General features: G+C 50.3%; 1 long non-coding RNA gene across 1 annotated transcript in view; it reads right to left on the bottom strand.

Moving 5' to 3' along the window:
* Positions 1-13,658, bottom strand: part of LOC113949309 — a 25,084-nt gene extending 11,426 nt beyond the window's left edge. Inside the window, exon 1 of the long non-coding RNA XR_003528409.1 lies at positions 13,319-13,658. This is a non-coding gene — a long non-coding RNA (uncharacterized LOC113949309). The remainder of the gene's footprint in view (positions 1-13,318) is intronic.
* Positions 13,659-20,034: the final 6,376 nt, after the last annotated feature.

Raw genomic sequence — 20,034 nt, forward strand, 5'->3', positions numbered from 1 at the left:
TAAGACACAGAGCAGCCCCAGGACAGGAGGCTCACAGAGTGCAGCCCCCATGAGCAGAGACCTCCATGTCCTGGCAGAGGCTCTCCAGCCTTGCCTTGTGCCATTTGCAGCCAGACCTCAGCCCCACCAACACCTTCAGGGCAACAGGCACATGTTGAGTGAGATACCTACAGGGATTCCCTGAGCTTTGGCCCGTGGGTGAAAGGCATCTGTGTGCTCACAGTGAACAACCAGCGAACAGAAGATCCTGCCGTGCCCCTGGGGCGATGGCGCGTCGCAAATTGCCATAGACAGGGAACTGTAATGCAACCCAGCAGCAGCAAAGACAGCCAGCATCCTTCTTGGCTGAATGCACTAATGTGTTGTGCCATGGAGCAGGGAGGTGACAAACCCTTGCCGAGCAGACCAGAGTTGACACGGAGGTCCAGGCCTCCCCTGCAGGGAAGGGAGGCTCAGTGGGGGATTGGGCTAATCTGCCTCAAGATCTCCTCAAGCTCTAAGGGCAAGAGGAATGCAGCAGCGCTGGCCTGGTCTTGCCCTACTCCCTCCTGCTAGTTTACAAGCACAAGTGTTGGGAGTCCCTTGGGAAGCAACTGGAGGAGGATGGGTATGGATGAGGGTCTGAGGACCTTGGGGTAACAACTCACCTTGAGCCATGTGGAGCTTTTTGACTTGACACAGGTCCCGGCTGCCTCTCAGAGCCATGGAGTATCTCAGGGGGTCCAGGTGGATGGTGCACCCACACAGCCTCACTAGTTAAGGCAGGAATTGGACAGCAGGAGAGCTTCAAGGAACAAAGATGCCCTTGACCTAAGAACTGCAGTGGTTTCAAATCCAAGAAGCAGCTCCCTTTCCAAAAGCAATTCAGCACCAGCCACATCCTGCTCTGATCTGACAATCAGATAAAAATCAAACTGAAATTGTGTCTTGTTGCCTACCCTCAATCTTGCTGCTTCTGTGGACAGGACAAGACCCCTCAGCAGAAGGTTCTTGCTTGTGACCTCCTCCAGATGCCTCTGAGCCACTCTGGGGGACACTGGTGGGAGGTGCTGTGCAAACCTGGGGTAACAGCAAAGCTCTGGATCCAAAAAATCTTCCCAAGAAGCAGAACTGGTGTCTGGGTACATGCTGTGCAGGAGGTCACAGAGCTGAGAAGAGTATCCAGGTGCTTCCTCACCAGCTTCATGAGTGTTTCCATCACACTGCTACAGCAATTACAGAATCAGCCAAACGGTTAAAGAGGCTGGAGGGTTTGATTTAAATAAATAATAATAATTTAGTTTCCAAATTGCTCCCGCATTGAGGTGCTTCAGGCTTTGTGCAATGCAATAAAAACCCTCTCTAAAAACAACAAAACATGCTGAAATGTTATCAGAAAACACTACTCATTAAAATTAACAATTAAAACAAATTAGAAAGGCTCTACTGACACAGAGGGTGAGGGAGAGCATCCAAACGAGGAAAAATGCCTGGTAATTTTTAGTCACTGATAAGTAAAATAATGGTCTCATTTAGTACTGATTACCTAGAATTATTTAATTTTACTTCAAATTATTCAATTTTTGGTTGAAGTTACCTAGTAATTTTTAATTAGCGATACATAATGCAGTGACGAATGGCTCTTATTTACCTCTGTCTGCACAGAAGCATGCAAGAAATCAATAGGCATTTCTGGCACATTATTAAGCAACTTGATGAAATGACAGGAATGCTTTTCCCATTAGCAGGAATTGCTGAGCCCCAGCTAAGGATGAGCACCGGGGCTGGGCAAAGGGTGAGGGAGGAGAAGCCATAGTAGCTCTAAGGCAGGGAGGCCCAGAACACAGAGCAGCTTTCGGGAAGCGATGGGGTCAGAGCTGGGAAAATGCAAACCCATCCCCTTGCACTCAGGAAAGAGGCATTTGGTCCATTTTTAGCAGAGAGCAGGCTCAGCCACAGACTCTTGGCTGGCTCATTGATTTTTCCCTCTTAATGGAAACAACCTGCAGGACTGAAAATATTTGCAAACTGCTCAGGTCAAAAAAGGGAGCAGCAATAACAACAGGGGCAGAGGGGAGGCTCTTGCAGGGCAGAGTTGTGCTGTGCCCCTTTCTCAGCATCTCTAGGATGTTTGCTTTCCCCTGGGCATGCTGCCTGTCCTTTTTTTTTTTTTTCCAATTCTCAAGCAAGAGCATTCCCTGGGTATTTGCCCCAGGTGGACCAGTCTTGTTAAAGATACGAGGGTGGAAAGGATCAGAGGAAGAGGAACTGACTCTGTCCTTAACCTGTGCATGGCCAAAGATCACCTCTTGTCACCTGCTGGAGAGCTTGTGCCTCCTGCCAGAGCCAGGAATGCTCAGCCAAGTCAGCCAGGCAGGATTAGAGCTCAAAATGATCTACATAAATCAGATATAGAGCCAGGAGAAACAGCAGGGTGTTCACCAAGACAAGTTCAAGGTTCAACTGAGCAAATACAGGGCTGGGGGGGGGAGCCTAAATAAATATGGGGAGAAGCTGGCAAGGCAGCTGTTTTGCAGAAAAGAGCTGGGGGATGTAATGGATTGCAGGCTGAACACAAGGCAGGAGTATTGCACTGTGACAAAAAAAAAAATTAAAATATTTAAAAAAAAATATTTTTGGGAGATGTAAAAAGAATATCTCACCTCCAGAGCCCTCCTCAATCCTGCCTGCAAATATGCCTCATTTTGAGTGATGCTGGCCATGTAACACAGGTGGGAAATGAACAGCAAAAATATGGCCGAGGCCAGCAAGACCTGCCAGAGATCTGCAAAGCCTTGGAGCAGTTGTCTGGCTGGAGTGGGTCATCCCCCAGGGAAGGAGGTGAGAGGCAGATACCCAGGCCCCTTGGGTGGTGGGATGCTGCAAGCAGAAAGGGTCTCATCTGTGCTGAGTGAGAAACAACAGGCTGAAGCTTCAGGGGGGAAAATCCCCTTTTGGCTGCAATTCTCTTAGCTGCAAACCCATCAGGAGTATCACCTCCACCTCAGAGGGGCTGAGAAACCTCCCACAAACCCAACAAGGCTTGAGCTGGTCCTGTTGGTGCTGGGCTGTAGCCTTGGCAGCTACTGCTCCCCCCTGGGGAGGGGACATGATGCCTCCCTCCTTGCCATCCCATGGTCACATCCAGACCCATCTCACCCTGCCCAACGCCACCAAGACAGTTTGGCTGCTGATGTGTTTTCAGCAGTCACTCCTATTATTTTTTTCAAATGAAAGAAATAGCTGTGAAACACATGATAAAAATCTATAGCTCTCACCACCAGCTTGCAGATAGAGTCCCACGACTGCTCATATTGGAAATTCAATTCCAATCAGCGTATTGGCAGGAAAGGATTAGGGTCAGTGCCAAACACATTCATTGTGGCCAGTGCTTTCCTGAGCCTCTGTGTGATCCACCAGCTACTCTGGTACCTGCAGAGGGCCCATCTTGGGAGCTGGCTGCTAGAATGGCTCTGTAAAGGGCTCTTGTGCCAGCACCCCATGATGTGCCCTGGGGAGGGTGTGGGCACATTCCTTGGTGATGCCTCCACATGCCCAGGCTGTGCCTGCCTCTCTTCTTCCCTGAAATGCTCCCCTTCAGATCAGTGAGCCCTGAGGCAGCTGCTCTGCTCTCTGCTGCACAAGCAATGGAGCCTGGTGAGCAAAACCTTCAATGGTCCTTCCAACAATGTTCCCCCCACCCTCTGCAAGGAGCATTCCCTACCTCAAGATCCATATCGACTAACTAGCACACTAACCAGGATTTAGCACAGAGCAAATTCCTCCAGGACCCCCTTTCAGCAGCTCTGGGGAACTATCCCATCGAGTATCCCAGTCCAAGCTGCTCAAAGACATCACAATGTACAGCTTGGTGTACAGCAGAGACCAGGACACCAAATTGCCCTTGGGTGCATGATGCCAGTCTAAGGCAATACAACAATGCACATCACATCAGGTTCAGGTGCCTCACTGTAAAGGAGATATTGGAAATAGAGTCAGGAGTGGAGAATTTCAAGCCATCGGGTTTTTTAGGAGCCTGGAGATAAAGCTGAATAAAAATGAGTAAGGTAGAGGCATTACCCACAGGGTCTTATCTGATCTGGCACCTGAACCTGCTATTGCCTCCACTTCCCTATCTTGAGGAGCTTTTTAAATGCGCACAGCTACAAATCACACCCTTTCAGTTTAAGTGTCAAATTAAATCAAGACAAACGCTCCCCTGTTCCACATTTCCTTTGGTCCTTGGCTAAGCCCTGCAGCCCTTTCCCAAACCTCCACCTCCCACAACCTGGCAGAACCCCAAGCCTTTGCCTTGGGAGACATCTTCAGCCTGAACTTCCCATCCCTCTGGCATGCAGAGCTGCTCCACTGCCAGCCCCTCTTTTCAGTAAGAAAGTTACTGAAGACTTTTTGCAGAGGGAGGCTTGCTGTCAAACTCTTCCAGTCACCAGCTTTAAGCCCTTTACCAGAAAAAGTCAGGCAAAACTGAAGCTCATCTTGGCATCCAATTCACTGCATAGAAATGAGTGTCCATCCCTTATGCAACAGTGAAAGTTCTACCGGGACAGATGGCTAAATTCAAAGACCGAAAGCTAAAAACTGATAAGAAACTCATTTTTACACCAGCACATGATTAATGTGTGGAACTCACTGCCGTAAGATACAGCGAGGCAGAGAGTTTTGTAAGATTTTAAAGAAGATCTGACATTTATGCGGCTAATAGAAGATTCTGTAGCTCCATGAGTCAAGGTAGATAAAAGGAAGATGCCTGGAGGGAAGATAAGGCCATGTGCTTCGGAGCATAAGCTAATGACTAATAGCAAAAGACAAAGAAGAAAGCACCCCTGGGAGGCTGGGTTTTTCCTGTGTACCAGGTGTTTGCTTGTACCTTCTCTGAAGGTCCTGGCACATGTTACTGCAGGATTGGATACGCGACGAGCTGCATCCCAGGCTTGCCCCAGGACAGCAACTCCCCTGCTCCTAAATTTCTACGTTTTGTTTTGGTTTTAAATTAGACCCAGATCTCAAAGGCCCGAGAAGCCTCTATCATTAATCCTCCTGACACACAACCTGGCTGCATGCACTGGAAATCATTGCTCAGGGGTTGGCAGGGTTCCAGGCAGAGGGGACTCAGTACTGACTCACGGTGGCCCCAGGGATGCTGACACCTCGGGCAGGCACCAAGAATGCCAGCTTAGCTGTACCCTCACAGAAAGATCTTGTCTGAGCAAGAACGTGGTGCTGCCTGGACTATACCAGCAGCTGGAAGGGCATGGGTGATGCTGGCAGGACAGACAGGTGCATTGCTGGCTGGCTGAGCCCCATCTCCACAGAGGGGCCACAGACACCTGTACACTCAGGTACCCTCATTCTGGTAGTTGCTACAAAGTGTGAGGCACACGTGTCACAGTTCAGGAGGCACAGTGGCAACTCATAAGCCTCTCCTGCATAGCGAAGTTAGGAAAGATATCACCTATCCCAGGCTGGAGCCAAACCACAGGCACATCTCCACGAATGCTGGGTATGGTGGCATCAGAGCTTTGTGTGCACTTGCAGACATGTATTCCCATATCCCATCTCCAAGCTCTTCCAGCACACAACAACACAAGTCCACCTCCCACCTCCATCAGGTGTGCTGCTTCACTGCCTTCTCCTTTGAAGCTCCTTGTGCCTGTGAATCAACATCCAGAGCTGTCACTGGCCGCCTGCCGGAATGTGCTTTGTGCCTTGGTCCAACATATCTTACCTTTGCAGAGTTTACATGATCTCAGCCTCCTCCTCCCCCAGTCTGTCTGCAGGCTCTGTCCTGCCTACCAGCACACAGAGCTCTCTTTGTACAGCTACTGTCCTCTGAGACATGGATGTTTAGGTCCCAGGACACATCCCCTTCCTCTACATCCCTGCATCCAACTTCCACTCCATCAGGCAGCTGTAGGGCCATTGACACCATACAGGGACCTTACCTTGAGGTTTTTGGGCCCAAATGCTCCTTATCTACTGACCACTTCTTCAACACAGAAGAAGTGGACCCCATCTCTGGGGCCACCCTGTTGCTCTCTGCCTGGCTCAGCTCTGCAGGAGGAAGGGCTGCTCCATCTGCACGGCACCGTGGTGTTGCTGGAAAGTGCCTCAGCTGCAAGGTGGAGATGGAGGTCAGAGCACTGGAGGATGATGATGATTTCAACCCGGCTGTGTGGTGCTTTGCTAGGACCAGTCGTTCCTTGCCTTCATTGCTACCTCCCCACGCCCACTTTCCACTGTGGTGGGTTAACACTCTCTATTCCCCTGCAACCCCATGGCCAGGGCTGGGTATTTGCCCCATGGGCACTACCACTCTCTTTCTGCCCAGCTCCATCAGCCCTGCTACAGCCCCCTTCCTCACCCCCCCTCCTCTCCAGGGCTGCTACTCCCCCTCACACACCCCCATCCCCAGCAGAGCTGGCCTCTCCTAAACTTCCCCACTCCAGGCAGGAGACAAGTTCAGCTGCAGCACTCCTAGTCTAAACAAAAACAAGGGTGCAGCACCCCGACCTTCTCCTCCTCCTCCCAGTGCTCTCCCTGTGTGCTTGTTTGTGCCTCTCCCAGCCATAGTCTGTCATTTACTGACAGCGTTTCAGCCTCCCTAATTTGGAGTCAGGAGATCTCTGAGGAAAGATTGCTTTTTCTTTTAATTGCATATCTCCACAGCACCCAGTCAGGGCACCAGAGCACACACAGCCCCATCAGGAGCCAAGTGGGTACCAGCTCCAGCTCATACTTGCGTTCGTGCCATGCGCTGAACAGCCACAGACAAGTGGTGAGCCCACCTTGACAAGGGCTACGAGCACAAGGAAAGGATCAAACCCTAAAATAACTCCCTCTGTAAGAAGCTGCCAGCAGCCAGACCTGTCGGGGAAACCCATCCCACCCTTTATCCCTCTTTGAAAAGGCTCAGCTGCCACTCAGCAGGGAAGACCCAGATGTGAGGGGCTGACAAGCCTTTTAGCATCCTGGCAGGTTGCAGTGAATGGGTGTGATTTGCTCCACCCTGATGTAGCAGAAAGTTCCAGCTGTGGGTAGCACTCCGGTATTTGTTACAAAACAGCTCTCCGCTCCTCACCCTTTTTTTTTTTTTTTAATTTTTTTTTCCAAATTTTTTTTTTTTTTTTAAATTTTCTGAAGAGGAAAAGTATTTGCTTCAGACAGCATTTAGCAACGCCGGCTGTCCCCGCGTTGTCACAGCCCTGGCTGTGTGGTGCCCATGGCCCTGCTGCCATCTTCAGGGCATCTCCCACCAGCTCCTGCTGGCCCCGGGTTACGGCGGCTCTGCGGGAGGGCGTTTCCTGGCCATGGCTCCTCCGAGACCAAAGGCTGGGGGAAAAAAGCCAACAGGCAAGTTCTGGAGGACTTTCCACAGCGCAATCCAAGAATTAAAAAAACTAAACAGATTTTACATATTAAGACTACAACCCTTTAGTGCAACATTAAAGACTATTTACTTAAGAGGCTGTGGATGTTACGCTGGGAAGTTTTCCCTTCCACAGATGCTCCGAGCAGCAATGGCAGAAGTCTGAAACCAGCAGTTCATGGTGTTTTATCACGTCGCTGCTGGAGCCAAAAATGCTCGTTATCCTCCGAAAGAGGGTGTTTGCCAGTGCTGTTGTAATGGGCAGCTGGTCCCTGCCTGCTGGCTGTGGGTGCTTTGCTGCTCTGCAGTCATGTGCCCAGGGTAGCCATGGGACCATCGCCAGCAAGTCACTGCCCTTATGGTTAATTATAGAGTGAGGGCCGAAGAGCATCCACAAATCCTATCCTTTGCCATTATCCCAGTATGGCATAGCCCAACCTTCCCCTCCTCCCTCCTCCAGCTTCTCTCCTCTGGATGACCCTTGGGAAAGCTGGAAGAATTAGGGATTAACAGAGAAAAATATTTCACCTAATCAAAAAAAATGATATAATCAGAAGAGCTCACTGTGAGCCCAGAAACCTGATGGGCTTTAAAGCTTCAAGTTCTCCTCCCGACCGCAGGGAGCCATTCCCACTCCTCCATTGGAGGTGAAAAGAAAGCTAACGCCTCCTGCTAAATCCAGATAACCCCGTTCATCTTCTGCGGCGGATCTTTAAAGTTTTTACTGGAGAGGAGCCAAACACTGGGAAACCCAAGTTTCACCTCCAGCCCGCTCTTGGGCCACCTGTACTCATGTTGGCATGGCCACGACAGCCCTGTGCTGCCTCCCGAGCCGGCCTGTGGTTTCCTCCCACCCCAGACGGCGCTCCTGGAGCTCTATCTCCAATTCATTATGCTAAATGGGAGGAACCAGAAAACCAGACTTCAAGTCAGCAGATTTTTACTGGGACGAAAAAAATAAAAAAGAGCAGGTTTGGCTTTTTGTAGACACACTTCCCACTGCAAGAAAGTGTGGGAAACCCCAGTGGGGCTAAAGGAGCCATTTTGCCCCAATCTTTTGATTGCTCTTCCCTGTCCAGGTCTGTACCCGCCATAGACCCAGTGATGTCTCCCGTGGTTTTCAAAGTTACGACCACCTGAAATTGTGTTTAGATGAGAATAGCAGCTTTCATTAATGTCTAACACGTCCCCTGTGTGCCCAAAACGCTCAGAAAGCCGAAGAAAAATTAAAAGCCATAATGTATTTTTTTATTCTTATTGATTTTTAAGCCTATCTCATTTTGGAGAGCTGGCTCATAATTTTGGAGCGCTTGTGGGATAGTATAAGTACCCGAGGCCTCATGGTAGGATTGTACAAAGACTTTTGCTCATGTTTTATTTTTCAGTAACCTTCATAGCTAAACCCAGTCTTGTGGAGAAGAGTTTTTAATATTCAGACTGACAAAAATAATTACCTTCCAGTATTATGCGATAAATCACCTGTTAGGGCCATGGCATTGGAGTTCACGTGGGCAAGCTGGCCAGGACAGACCTCCAGTGAAGTGTGGGGACCAGCTACCCGATCCCAAGGCATTCCTGCTTTTCCCTGGGTGTTACTGTACCACTCTGGACTAAACAACAGAATACTGGGAGCCCCAGGATGCACTGGCATCTCCTGGTGTTCATGAGGAGGCTCGGCTAGCTGTGCAGGGCACACCATGAACCCAGCGGCTCCACGTGCACATCCTTGCTCAGGAAGCCGTGCTTTAATCAAGGCTCTGGGATCCTTCCTTTGCTTGCCTGGGGCGGGGGGGATTTTAACTCTAAACACATTAGTGTGCGAGATTGAAAGGTAACGTGTCCTCCCGGGGCTGCCGAACAACGGAAAGGAGCCTGGGTTTCATTTGCACAGAGTGCGCAGTGGGAATTTCCCTAATCAAATAAAAAGAAAATGAAAAACTCACTCTCTCCAAAAGTTTAATTCTCTTAATTACATTAATTGGAGAAATATAGGAACCTCCTTTGCACGCCTTTCTTCTCTGCAGAGGAGAAGGGCTGCAGGAAGGGACTTTTTGTGCATGAGGGTGTAAGCTGGACCTGCATCTGCTGGCAGGATGGGATGGGGATGGAGGAGGGACAGCAGGGATACTCTGTGGTCTTCCTTACCCCAAAAAGAGAACCAATAAATTATGTTTCCTCCACCCAGATCTTGGCCTGGGTAACTCTTCCACTGTCAGATGATCCATTCATCCCTCGGAAATGTAATGGGGATTTTCTCTGGCCCTCACCTGATTCCCATCAGGTATCAGAGCGGAGATGGGGAGCAGAGTGACTTGTCTCACCCCTGGCTTCTCCAAGGCAGCTGGGAGGAGGATGTAGCCCTGGAGGGGGTTGTGCTGTGGGCTGAGGTGCTCTGTCAGCCCCGACCATGGGCACTCCCTGCCAGGTGCTGCCCACCTGCACGGCCTGGCCCCACCGCTCCGCCAGCACACGGGCTCCTTTAACGCCTCCTTGGGGAGAGCAGGGAGGTGACATCATGTCGAGCAGCAGAAGAGAGGGGGAGCTGCTTCCGCCCTGCTCTGCACAGCCATGGCCCCCAGGAGCCCCCCCGGGATTCATCCCGTCGGCTTTAACTCCTTTGCTACCAGAAGGGAGGGAGGAGCTTGCAAAACTGCCGGCCGCAGGGCTGGATGTGTGTGTTGCCTGTCCCCACTGCTGGCCATCCTGAGCCAAGTGGGGATGTTCACTGCCTTCACTGGGACCATCCCCCAGTCCCTCACAGCAGGGAGATGACAGGGAGCAACAGCATAAATACATCAAAAAGACCTGCAGATGTGTATTTCCCAGCCCTGCTTGAAAATCAGTGCCTTTGGGAAATATGGAAGGAAGAGGGGTTTTGAACTTGAACCTACCCCAGGCTCTGGCTGAAAGCAGCCTGACCCCCACCTAATCTGCCTCCAGCTTGCTGGAGGAAAACAAACCCTAAAGTGGGAACACGCATTACTCTGCACTTGGGCAAAATGCCTTCCTCAAATGGTCGTAATTCAGGTTTCCTGGGGCACCCAAAGGGACCTGGGGAGGGTCAGTGTTGGGGTGAGCTGGGGAAAACTGAGCTGGGTTGGACGGCAGCATCCCCCTCTGCACGCCAGCTCCCCGGCGGTCGGCCAGAGGCCTGCTCCCCACTGACACCACAGCAGGAAAGGTGACTCTATAACTATAATTTTAATATATAATGAGAAAAGTCTGTGTTTACTAAAAAAAAAAAAATAAAAAAAAAAATAAAGAAAATGGACATAGCCACACCATTTGGCTGAATGCTTTTCTTGGGTTAAAAAAAAAAAAGAGGAAAGGAAAGACCCACCTTTGTAGGGGAGATCACGTCTGGAAAATTCCAGTCCAAATGACATAAGTTATGAGCAATTGAAAATTTGGATTAGAAGGGAATTGAGCACGAAACCTCAACTATGAGCATCAGCATCCTGCTCACAGGTCCCCATCGCCCGAGCAGAGGTCAGCAGCGGGATTGTTCCCAGGGCGCAACCCCTCCACGCTGCTTTAGGGCCTGGGGAGGGGAGAAGAGGGAATCCTCAGGTGCTACAGGATGCTGGTAGAGCAGAGAAGGTGGAGGGGAGCCAGGTAAAATCCAGAGCATTCCTGCTGAGCTGTGAGCATCAGCAAAAAGCTGCTCTAAGACAACATAAATTACCCACAGCAAAACCCTTTACCCCAAACACCTCCCGTTCTCTCCTACCATCTCGGGGCAGGGTTGAAGCTACAGCCCAACCCTGGGCTGCACACAAAGCTGAACCTGCTGAACTCCTGTTGTTTCATGCTGGCTTAGCTCAGCTGGGGCAGCTTTGTGCCAGAAGTCTCCTAACCGAATTTACTCCTGGCTTGCCTCAGGTCAGGCTGTGCCAAGAAATGCACAGGTGCAAATTAAATCAATATACCTGGTGTGGGGAGGGAGTGGGGGGGCAGAGGGTGTCTCTGTGGAAGGTTTGCACGGCTGTCACCAAATTGGCTTTAAAGCCAAGTGAAGCCAAAGTGCTGCAACTTCCGTTTCAAAGCAGCCATGGGTCTGCAGGGCTTTCCCAGGCCAGCACAGCTGTACCTGCCTCTAATGAGGGCTGGAGACACAACAGGACACCAGCAGGAGCACCCTCAGTGTCCCCACTCCTGGGGGACAGAGACGTTCCCGTCTCATTTTGCACAGCTGCAAGAGTGCTGGCAGCTCCATTGCCCCCAGGGTAAGATATCAGGAGGGGGTTCTGCCCTGGCTCCCTTGGCTCTGCTGAAACCTGTTGCAATACGTGAGGCTGGATGCAGCAGGGTCTCCACCTGGACAAGGTCCCTATGGGATCAGAGAACCCCAGTGCAAACCAGATCCAGTGGCAACAACAAATAGGGAACTGCTCTTTTTTCTGGGCAGCTCTGCCCCAGCTCCACCCCATGATGCTCCTTCCCTGATAGCTGCTGGTGCTGGAGATGCTCCTTTCTTGAGCTGCCATCCATGTCCCTCACTCCCTTAGTGCCCCAATCCTCCCTGCATTTCAGCATCATCAAGAGGATGAAGGTGAGAGCTCACTGTCCTCCCTGCAAGCTCCCATGGTGGAAGGCCACCTCACAAGCCTCCATGCTACGAGACTACCTCACAAGCCATGGTAGGAGATTACGTTGCAAGCCCCATAGTGGGAGGTTGCCCCAAGCCAGGCCCAGAGCTCTCTTGACAGGGCAAAGGTGGGCCAGTGGTTTTATTCCCACTAGCACAGAGGGTATGGCAGCCCTGGGCATGCAGTGACAACCCCGAGCTCAGCTCTTGCAATTCCCTGCAGGATGGTGTGGCCATGTCATGAACAAAATGGTGTCAGGGAGTGGGGAATTGTTAGCACAGCTTTGGGCTTGGTAGCTCTGCTAAACATGACTTTGGGAGGCGTGGGGCAGGGACTGTTCCTGGTCGACAAGGTGGACATGGCCCTATCTGGGATGCTGCAAGAGTTTGGGCTGCTCGGCTTCAGCAGCTTCTCCAGCCAAGCTGTGGCCAACAGCCAGAAATCACATGAGTCTCTGGGTCTGATCCATACAGGCCAGCACTTACTCTATGGTGTAGCCACAGAGGAGGGGATTCAGCAGCCCAAACACAGCAGTTCCTGCCAAAGTGGGTGCCTGTGCTGCCTTCCTGGGTTCATCACAGGGATTAACCTGCCTGTGACACCATGCCCTAAGGCATGCAGATACCCATGGCAAGAGCCACCCTGTTCCCAGGCCCCTGTACAACAGAAACTAGAGATGCCCTTTGTCAAGTGAGGGCTCATTTGGGAGCCAGGTCTTAATCTGGGAGTCAATGAACCCAGCTACAGACTGTCCCCAGTTTGTTTTATTATCTGCATTGTTTATGGGCCCCCACACATGGCCCTGACAGTGAGAGGGGACGTTGCACCCCTCTGGCAGTGCTATGCACCCCCTGCATCAGCCCCATAAGCCAGTATTGGAGGGCATCCATGGACAGCATCACCCCCCTTAGCGAGGGCTGGGAGAAAGATGGGATCAGTGGTGTTATTTTACTTAATTTATGACTAAATGCCCCCAGAAGAGTTTAGCCCTTATTACTGAGATATAATGGCCTATTAAGGGAGCAGCATTCCCTGGAAAGCAGCCCAGTGTCAGTGACTCCTTATTGCGATAAGAACTTAATAATCACACGTGGGGTGAGGACAGGAGGAAGCCCACAGCCTGCCCATGGCGCAGCACAGGGGCTCCTGCCTGCGTGGGGAAGGGGGGTGATGGGAAGCCCCTCTGGGGGCTCTGCTGATGGAGAAGGAAATCCCCGTGCTTGTAAATCTGTAATTCCTCACTAAATGCTTCGTAATGACAACAAATGTAAAGTAGTGTCAGAAACCCCTCATTTTCTTTTACGGTAAAGTCATGTCCCAAAGCCAAAGAAAGGAACTAAAGAAAAGCTAATTGCTCACTCACTGTTTAAAACGTGCTGGTCTTCAGCATCTTTGCAGCTCCTTCGATCTGTTTTCCATGTTGTCCTACGAGCAGGATGGAGAGCTTGAGCCCTGAGTGTCTCCCACCCTTGCAATCAATTAATTTCAAATTTAGCTTTCAGAAGGAGGAACCCCCCCTCCTCTACCCTCATTTCTCAGCACATCGTTTGCTAAGTGCGATGGTCTCATTTGCTTCTGGGTTTGTTATTGAACAGGGAACATTTTCTCAGCAAAATGTAAGGCTGAGCGATAAGGACTGGGAAGGAACTGATAGAGACTTTGCAGATCGAATATGATGTTGTTTATTTGACTATGATGTATATTTAAAGGTCTCAGTTACAATTGGCCCCAGGCACTCTCTAATGAGCTGCAGCTGCCTGGACTCTCATTAGCTTTAATGACATCTTCTCAGTACATTTTTCTTGGGGTAAGACCTTGTCCTCTCTATGGTTGTGCACACACTAAAACCAAGAGACATCTCACCCTAAAAGGGCAGCCAACTCAAAACAGTGGAGCAGTGATAAATGATGCAAGTGCCCAGAAGAGACAAACCTTTCCTGGAAGAGTCATTGTTTATTTAAGGCAAACTAAATGTAATTTACTTTGGCACGCCTTAGAATTAGACCAGGAGGTATTTGCGCCGAGGCTCAAAAAGTGGGTAACAAAGTCACTGTGTGTGTTCGGCAAAGATCAATTTGCAATTTCCCTGATTTTTGCCATTTGCCTTACTCAATGGGCAACCATCTGCCTTCCCAAGAGCCACTTTCCAAGGTAGAAGAGCGGCAAGAAAAAAGCCTGGATTAGGAAAGGAGGTGAGAGGAGCAAACACAAGCCCCAGTGTTAGGCAGCACCTCCCTGCTCCCGTTCCTTGCCGGCGAGCACTCTGGCAGGCTGCTGCCTATTGATCCTGCCTCTCCATGCGGAGCCCCGTCCTTTTTTTTTGCTCCGGGTATGTCTTCTGGTGCTCTGCCCCTACCGCCAGCGGAGGCCTTATCCGACTTCCATCTCTTCTTCGGAGAATTGAGGGAGCAGTCATTAATCATCCGAGCTGTCCCCTCCGTGGGAGCACAATGGCCTTCTTTATCCTGCACTTCAACAGCCCTGACATGTACAATAACAATCAGCCTTGACGTATCTGTATTGCACCAAAGAGACTTACTCAAAGGGTTCTTTTGCAACATTTAGGGTTGTAGTTAAAATATATTGGTGTATTGTAAGGGGAGAGGTACAGATCATATCGGAGATGTATACGGGTTTCTAGGTAGCAGGGCAGCATCGCACAAACATTTTTCTGGCTGCGTCGCTAACCCTGGCAGCGGAGGTAGAGCTGACTGGTGCAGGGAAGGTGATACGTGCTGTCATGGGGTGGTTTTCCATCCCTACTGTTTTCTCAGGGAATCTTTCTAGCGGGGAAGTTTGGCTGCTTCTTACTGAGACGTGAAGAGCTTAGGAAATTCCTCTCCCAAAATGAGCTCTGCTGCCATGACGGGCAGTAAGGCACCATCTCAGCGACCCAGGGGAAAATCAGATGAAACCAGTATCTCCCAGTTAACGTCTTCAGACGAGTCCTACATTCATGGATTTCTCCCCTGCAGTGCAGCATAGTGGAATTTTGTCCCCAGTACTCCCAGCAGAGACACAGAAGTGTGCAGGAGCTGCTCATAGGATTTATCTGAGGGAGTGTTTGGACCTCACCACCACCACCACACATGTGCACCAAATATCCATGGACACAGGGCAGGAGAAGACAAGCTGAGTATCACAACTCCTGGGCATGAGGGGGACAGGAGAGTGGGGAAGAGAGAAGGGAAGGGAACCACAAAGGACAGCAGAAATGCTGGTTGAGAAAGCAGTGAGCTACCTTCACCCATGTTTAATCAGTTGAAAGTTGTGATAGGAATTTCTAAGCCCTCCTTAAATTCCTGGGCTCCAAAATGCCACTGAACTAGCAGAGGTATTTCTGGACAAGTTGCAGGAGCTCCCAAATAACCAGGGAACACTAAAAAAATACAGAAAGGTGGGGGTGGGGGAAATAAAAACAGGAAACAGGTGGGATTTACTTTTCCCTTTCCCCCCCTCGTCGTTTCACTGCTTTCTGCAGGGGCAAGCTGCACCTCTGAAGCTCAGATTAAATAGCTTGCTACAAAATAAAAATGCAAGTGAGTTAACAAGCTCTGAGATTTAGGGAGACGCCACTCCGGGAGATACGCGCGTAGGTTACCGGGGCATTTCTCAGCTGTCCAGACCCCGTGGGTAACTGCTTTGCCCCTTCCACCGCCAGTGAAACCTAAGCCTGTCATTTCCTCACAGCCAGGCAAGCTGCTCTCACTCAGCTGTCCCAGCAGCCAGGCCTCCATTTGGGTTTGCCGCTGAGTATCCGATGCCCTGCTCTGCCTGGGAGCAGCCAGGCCTAAAAAAGCAGCAGTAGCAGAGCAAATATGGGGATTATTTCAGTTCGATGGCCTTTCTTGAAATAACAAATTGGTTTCAGTCCCCTGTACTGGATAAATGGGTGGCCAAAGCAGAGCTGGGGGAGCTGCAGGGGGGTGAAGTTGTCCTGGGACCCCCATGCTCTCCCTGCAAAACTACTGACCTGCTCCAGAGCAGGCAGACAGGGAGGTTTCCTTGGCACCAAGCGAACCGTGCCAAGCAGAGCTGTGCATGCTGCCCTTTTGCTCTTACCCAGGAACCTATATTTTTTAAACACATATTTTCTGCTAGCTGCCTCCAGGGACTTTTTTTTTTAATATATATATTTATTTATTTCCTTCTTTCTTCCTGAAGAAATGCAGGAATCAAAAAGCACACCTCTCACAGCACACAGTGACCTGGCGAGTGCCAGTGCTGGTGCTGCTGCTGGATCTGGTACAGCCAGAGCCATGCTGGGCATGTGCTCTGAGCAGAACCACCCTTGGCAGCAAAAGTAGCTTTTCCCTCTGACATAAACCACACTCAGATCCAACCTCTCATTCTCTCTCCTTGGTTCTCCCCCAGCCTCTCCACGGAGGAGTGCTGGGTGCCCGTAGAACTCTTGCTGCCAAGTGCCATGGGTGGACGTGGGTGATCCACCGGCTGAGCTGGAGGCCCAACAGATGCTTCCTATTTTATCATGTTTTGATGCAGTGGTTTGATGCATAATTAGAATTATAAATTTATCCCATCCTTCCTCCCACAGCCATGAATTACCCTGATCTCCTCACCAGTCTTTCATCATTTGCAAGTGTTGTAGATGTGGTCGAATTTGGGGTGGGAAGGTCTGTGCACCCCTGGCCACGTGGCATCATCCCACCATCCCGACAAGGGAAGGGCATTCCAAACCAAGGATGGCACACTGTGAGCAGCTGGTGGAGGTGAGGGAGATTGTTTTGGCAAAGCATCCCGGGAGCACTGGGTGAGGTTGAAAGGACTGATGAGCTCTGTCCTTCTCCTGCTGCGAGCTGCAGACCCAAGCACAGACATTTCAGCTGGTCGGGACTTGCACATCAACATATCTGTTCCTCCAGGTTTTGCTTTCCAGCCTTTCCCCGAGTAAAGTCTCGTGCTGCTCTGCAGCATGCTCAGGCCCCAGGCTTTTTATTATTTCCAAGGTCATTTGCTCTGCAGTGGGGCTGGAAAGCAGAATTGCCTTCCCTGCGCTGTTTATGTCTACCAGATACACACTACTTGCTTTTTCATTTGGATTCATTTTCTGTGCTGTCCTGAGAGAAAGGAGCAAAGCAATTTTCTATTTACTGCAAAATTCCAACTGAGCAATTTTGTGGATCTGGAGATTGTCAGGAAGAGGTTACTGGACTGTGTACACAGAGGAGGAGGAGAGCAGAAGTGATAGGAGTGCACAGAGCAGGAGAGGCGATAGCTAAAGCTTTTGCAGTCCCATCCCTGTCTCAAAAAACCTTTGCCTAAACACCCAAGACTGGTAACTATTACTGGATGTGTGAGTAATTCCTAGATAATTTTTTAAGTATTTTGAAAAAAACAATGCATAATGAAAACATTACGTTATTGTCGTGCTGCTGACACTGTTGGCCAGATTCTCATCTGCTGTGAATCATACTCTCGCCTTTGACTTGAGCAGAATTATGTCTTATTTATCCCAGCTGAGGATCAAATCCATCAGCCAGCACTTTGCATCGCAGGTCAGAGCGAAGTTCTGCCTAAAAAGCTGGTGAATTCCGTGGTGCCGGCCCATGGCAGCCAAGGCCACAGACTCCCAGCTACAGCTGGCTGCTGTTGCCTCCAGCCCAAACTGGATGGAAATGAGCTTTGTGCACATCTCCTGGTACTGGTGAGGGCAGGCAGAAGCTTTGCTGGATCCTTCGGATGGGAGTTCAGCAAGGGCAGGGCTGCAGCCAGGGAGCTGAGGAGCGCCTGGCTGGCAGGAGGAAAGGATAAACAAGGACTGGTTAGTAGTTTGCCGACATAGATTAATTCCTATATGTTTTTTAGAACCTAGAATAATTTATTGTAATTACTGTTGACTGAGTTGTGTTTGAAGAAGGCAGCACTGTTTAAAAGGATTTTTGAAAGGTATTGAATTGGGAGGCAATTATTTTTTAAGAAAAAATATGTTTAAGGATTATAAAAGTAATTACTACCCTCAAGCCAGGATGTCTAATTATGTTAAACTGTGGTTTAAGACAGCGCAACTTTCAGTCTCTTCCTTGGGTGGCTCATGCAAGAGCAGAGTGCACGTGGCACAGCCAGGGCAGGGCTCAGCACGAGCAGGGATGTCCCCGTGGCACCACAGCAGTGATGCAGCCCTTGTAGGGACACAGGACAGACACACAGGGATGAACATGGGGCCAAAGGAAGCAGGGAAAAAGTGGGGGAAAAGGGAGAAAGGGGAAAATCGTGAGAGCACTGGAAGTGAGGGACTGTGGGCACCAAGTTGGCACCCCCATCATCCCAGCCTTTAGGCACAAGCCAGACTGATGCCTGTGGGGAAGAGCTTGCTCTTGCTTTGGGGAACAGGCACACTGACCCCTCTGGGGCCTCTTCCTGCCCTGTTTTTCTCTGTTTTCCTCTGGGAGCCCTTCACAAGCAGCAAGAGAGAAGTATGCGTTTATTTTTCAAGCTTGCCTTTTGACTCCAACTCCCCTCTGTTCTTCTGCCAACATGTGAGAAACAAGTTCAGGTTTAAAAGGCAACCTGAAATGTGCATGCACGCACAAAACAGTTTTATTTTTATAATGCCGTGATTTATGAGCCAACTTGGGGCAGGGGGGGAATTTCGCTGGTGATTTCTGAGCGTTTGAAGGCTGCCCACAGCAGGAGAGACAGCCAACATCCTACATGCCAGGGAAGCAGCTGCCACAGGCAGGGGCAGAGGGCAACAGGGGCAGCACCGGGATAGGCACAGAGGGTCTCTTTGATGGCACTGCAGCTGCAGCAGGAGCAGGGCTGGGTGGAAGGTGGGGAGGCAGGAGTGGGGAGGATGATATTTCAGTAACAGGAATGAGAGGTGGAGCTGCAGGAGCGATAGGCAAAGCTATGCTTTGGGGATGTCTAAAGAACTGCTGAGATCTGGGCTCAGATGGGGAACTGGGGGGAGGTGATCTCTCTTGTTGCCTGAGCGGGATGGAGGCTGGAGTGCAGAAACTGGGAGTCCTCCTTCACCATCCCTCCCAGCATTCGGTGTTGGAGGTAGGCTCATATGGTTGATCACACACATCAATTCTGAGTATGTATCACCTGGCTGATCCCTCTCAACCCACATCCCTCTTCTCCTCCAGGCAGCAGCAAGCCAGGAGGCCATGGGCTGGTGGGGGGACACACACTTTCCTCTTCCAGCATCTCTCAAAACAAATTCACCCCATTTAACCCAAACTGTCAAGTGGCATTGACCCAGAAAAGGCCGCTCCCGGGGGGCAGCAGCACAGCAGGCTGGAGCAGGAGGGAGGGCTGTGTCCCACACAGAGCAGAAAGGTGCTCAGCCCCAGGCTTGGGTGCAGGAGGTGAGTGGTGGCAGCATCCTTGGCTGCTGTTTCACAGTCACTGGGGAGATACTACAGGGACGGGGGATGCAGCAAGAGGCGACAGATAATATCTGCTTTCTGGGAAGAGGAAGTGCTACACTGCCACTGAGAACAGCAGCTAGAAAGCAAACCAGGAGCTGCCAGTGCTGGGAGAGGAACAGCAGGGCAGCTTCCAGCATCCCACGAGTCTGTCAAGTGTCAGGGCTGAGTTTATCTCTGGCTCAGCTGCATTAGATAGACTGGGGAAAATGCAGTCTCTACACAAGGGTTTTTTTCAAATATAGAAAATTGTTTATCATTATTATTGTTGTGGTTGTTGTTATTATTACTAACACTATTGTTATTTTCCAGTCTGGCTCCCCAGTGTCTTTGGGTGATTTTCACCCTTGGAGGCTGCCAGCAGAAATACTCAGTGTGTTTTTTTTTCCAGAGCCACACGTGGAAGCAGTTTTTGGTGGTTTGGGTCCTTTGTATTCTATGGATTATAAAAGGTCTCTCCTGTAAGTAGCCTGGAAAAAGAGAAGTACTAATTACTATTAACTCTGCCAAAGCCAATAATATCCTTGGGTAATTATCAGTTTACCCAATTTTCCTGTGAGCCTACTGTGTAAATACACCATTGTAAGAGGCAATTATTTCCTCTGTGCTCCACCTCGCCATAGCATTGATGGTTTTGGGCTTAGTCACGTGCCCGTTGTGTTCAGACTGTTAATTTTGGTGGACG

The sequence above is a fragment of the Corapipo altera genome, unplaced genomic scaffold (genome assembly GCF_003945725.1).
Source record: "Corapipo altera isolate COAL_440 unplaced genomic scaffold, ASM394572v1 113, whole genome shotgun sequence".
In the NCBI taxonomy this organism is placed as follows: Eukaryota; Metazoa; Chordata; class Aves; order Passeriformes; family Pipridae; genus Corapipo; species Corapipo altera.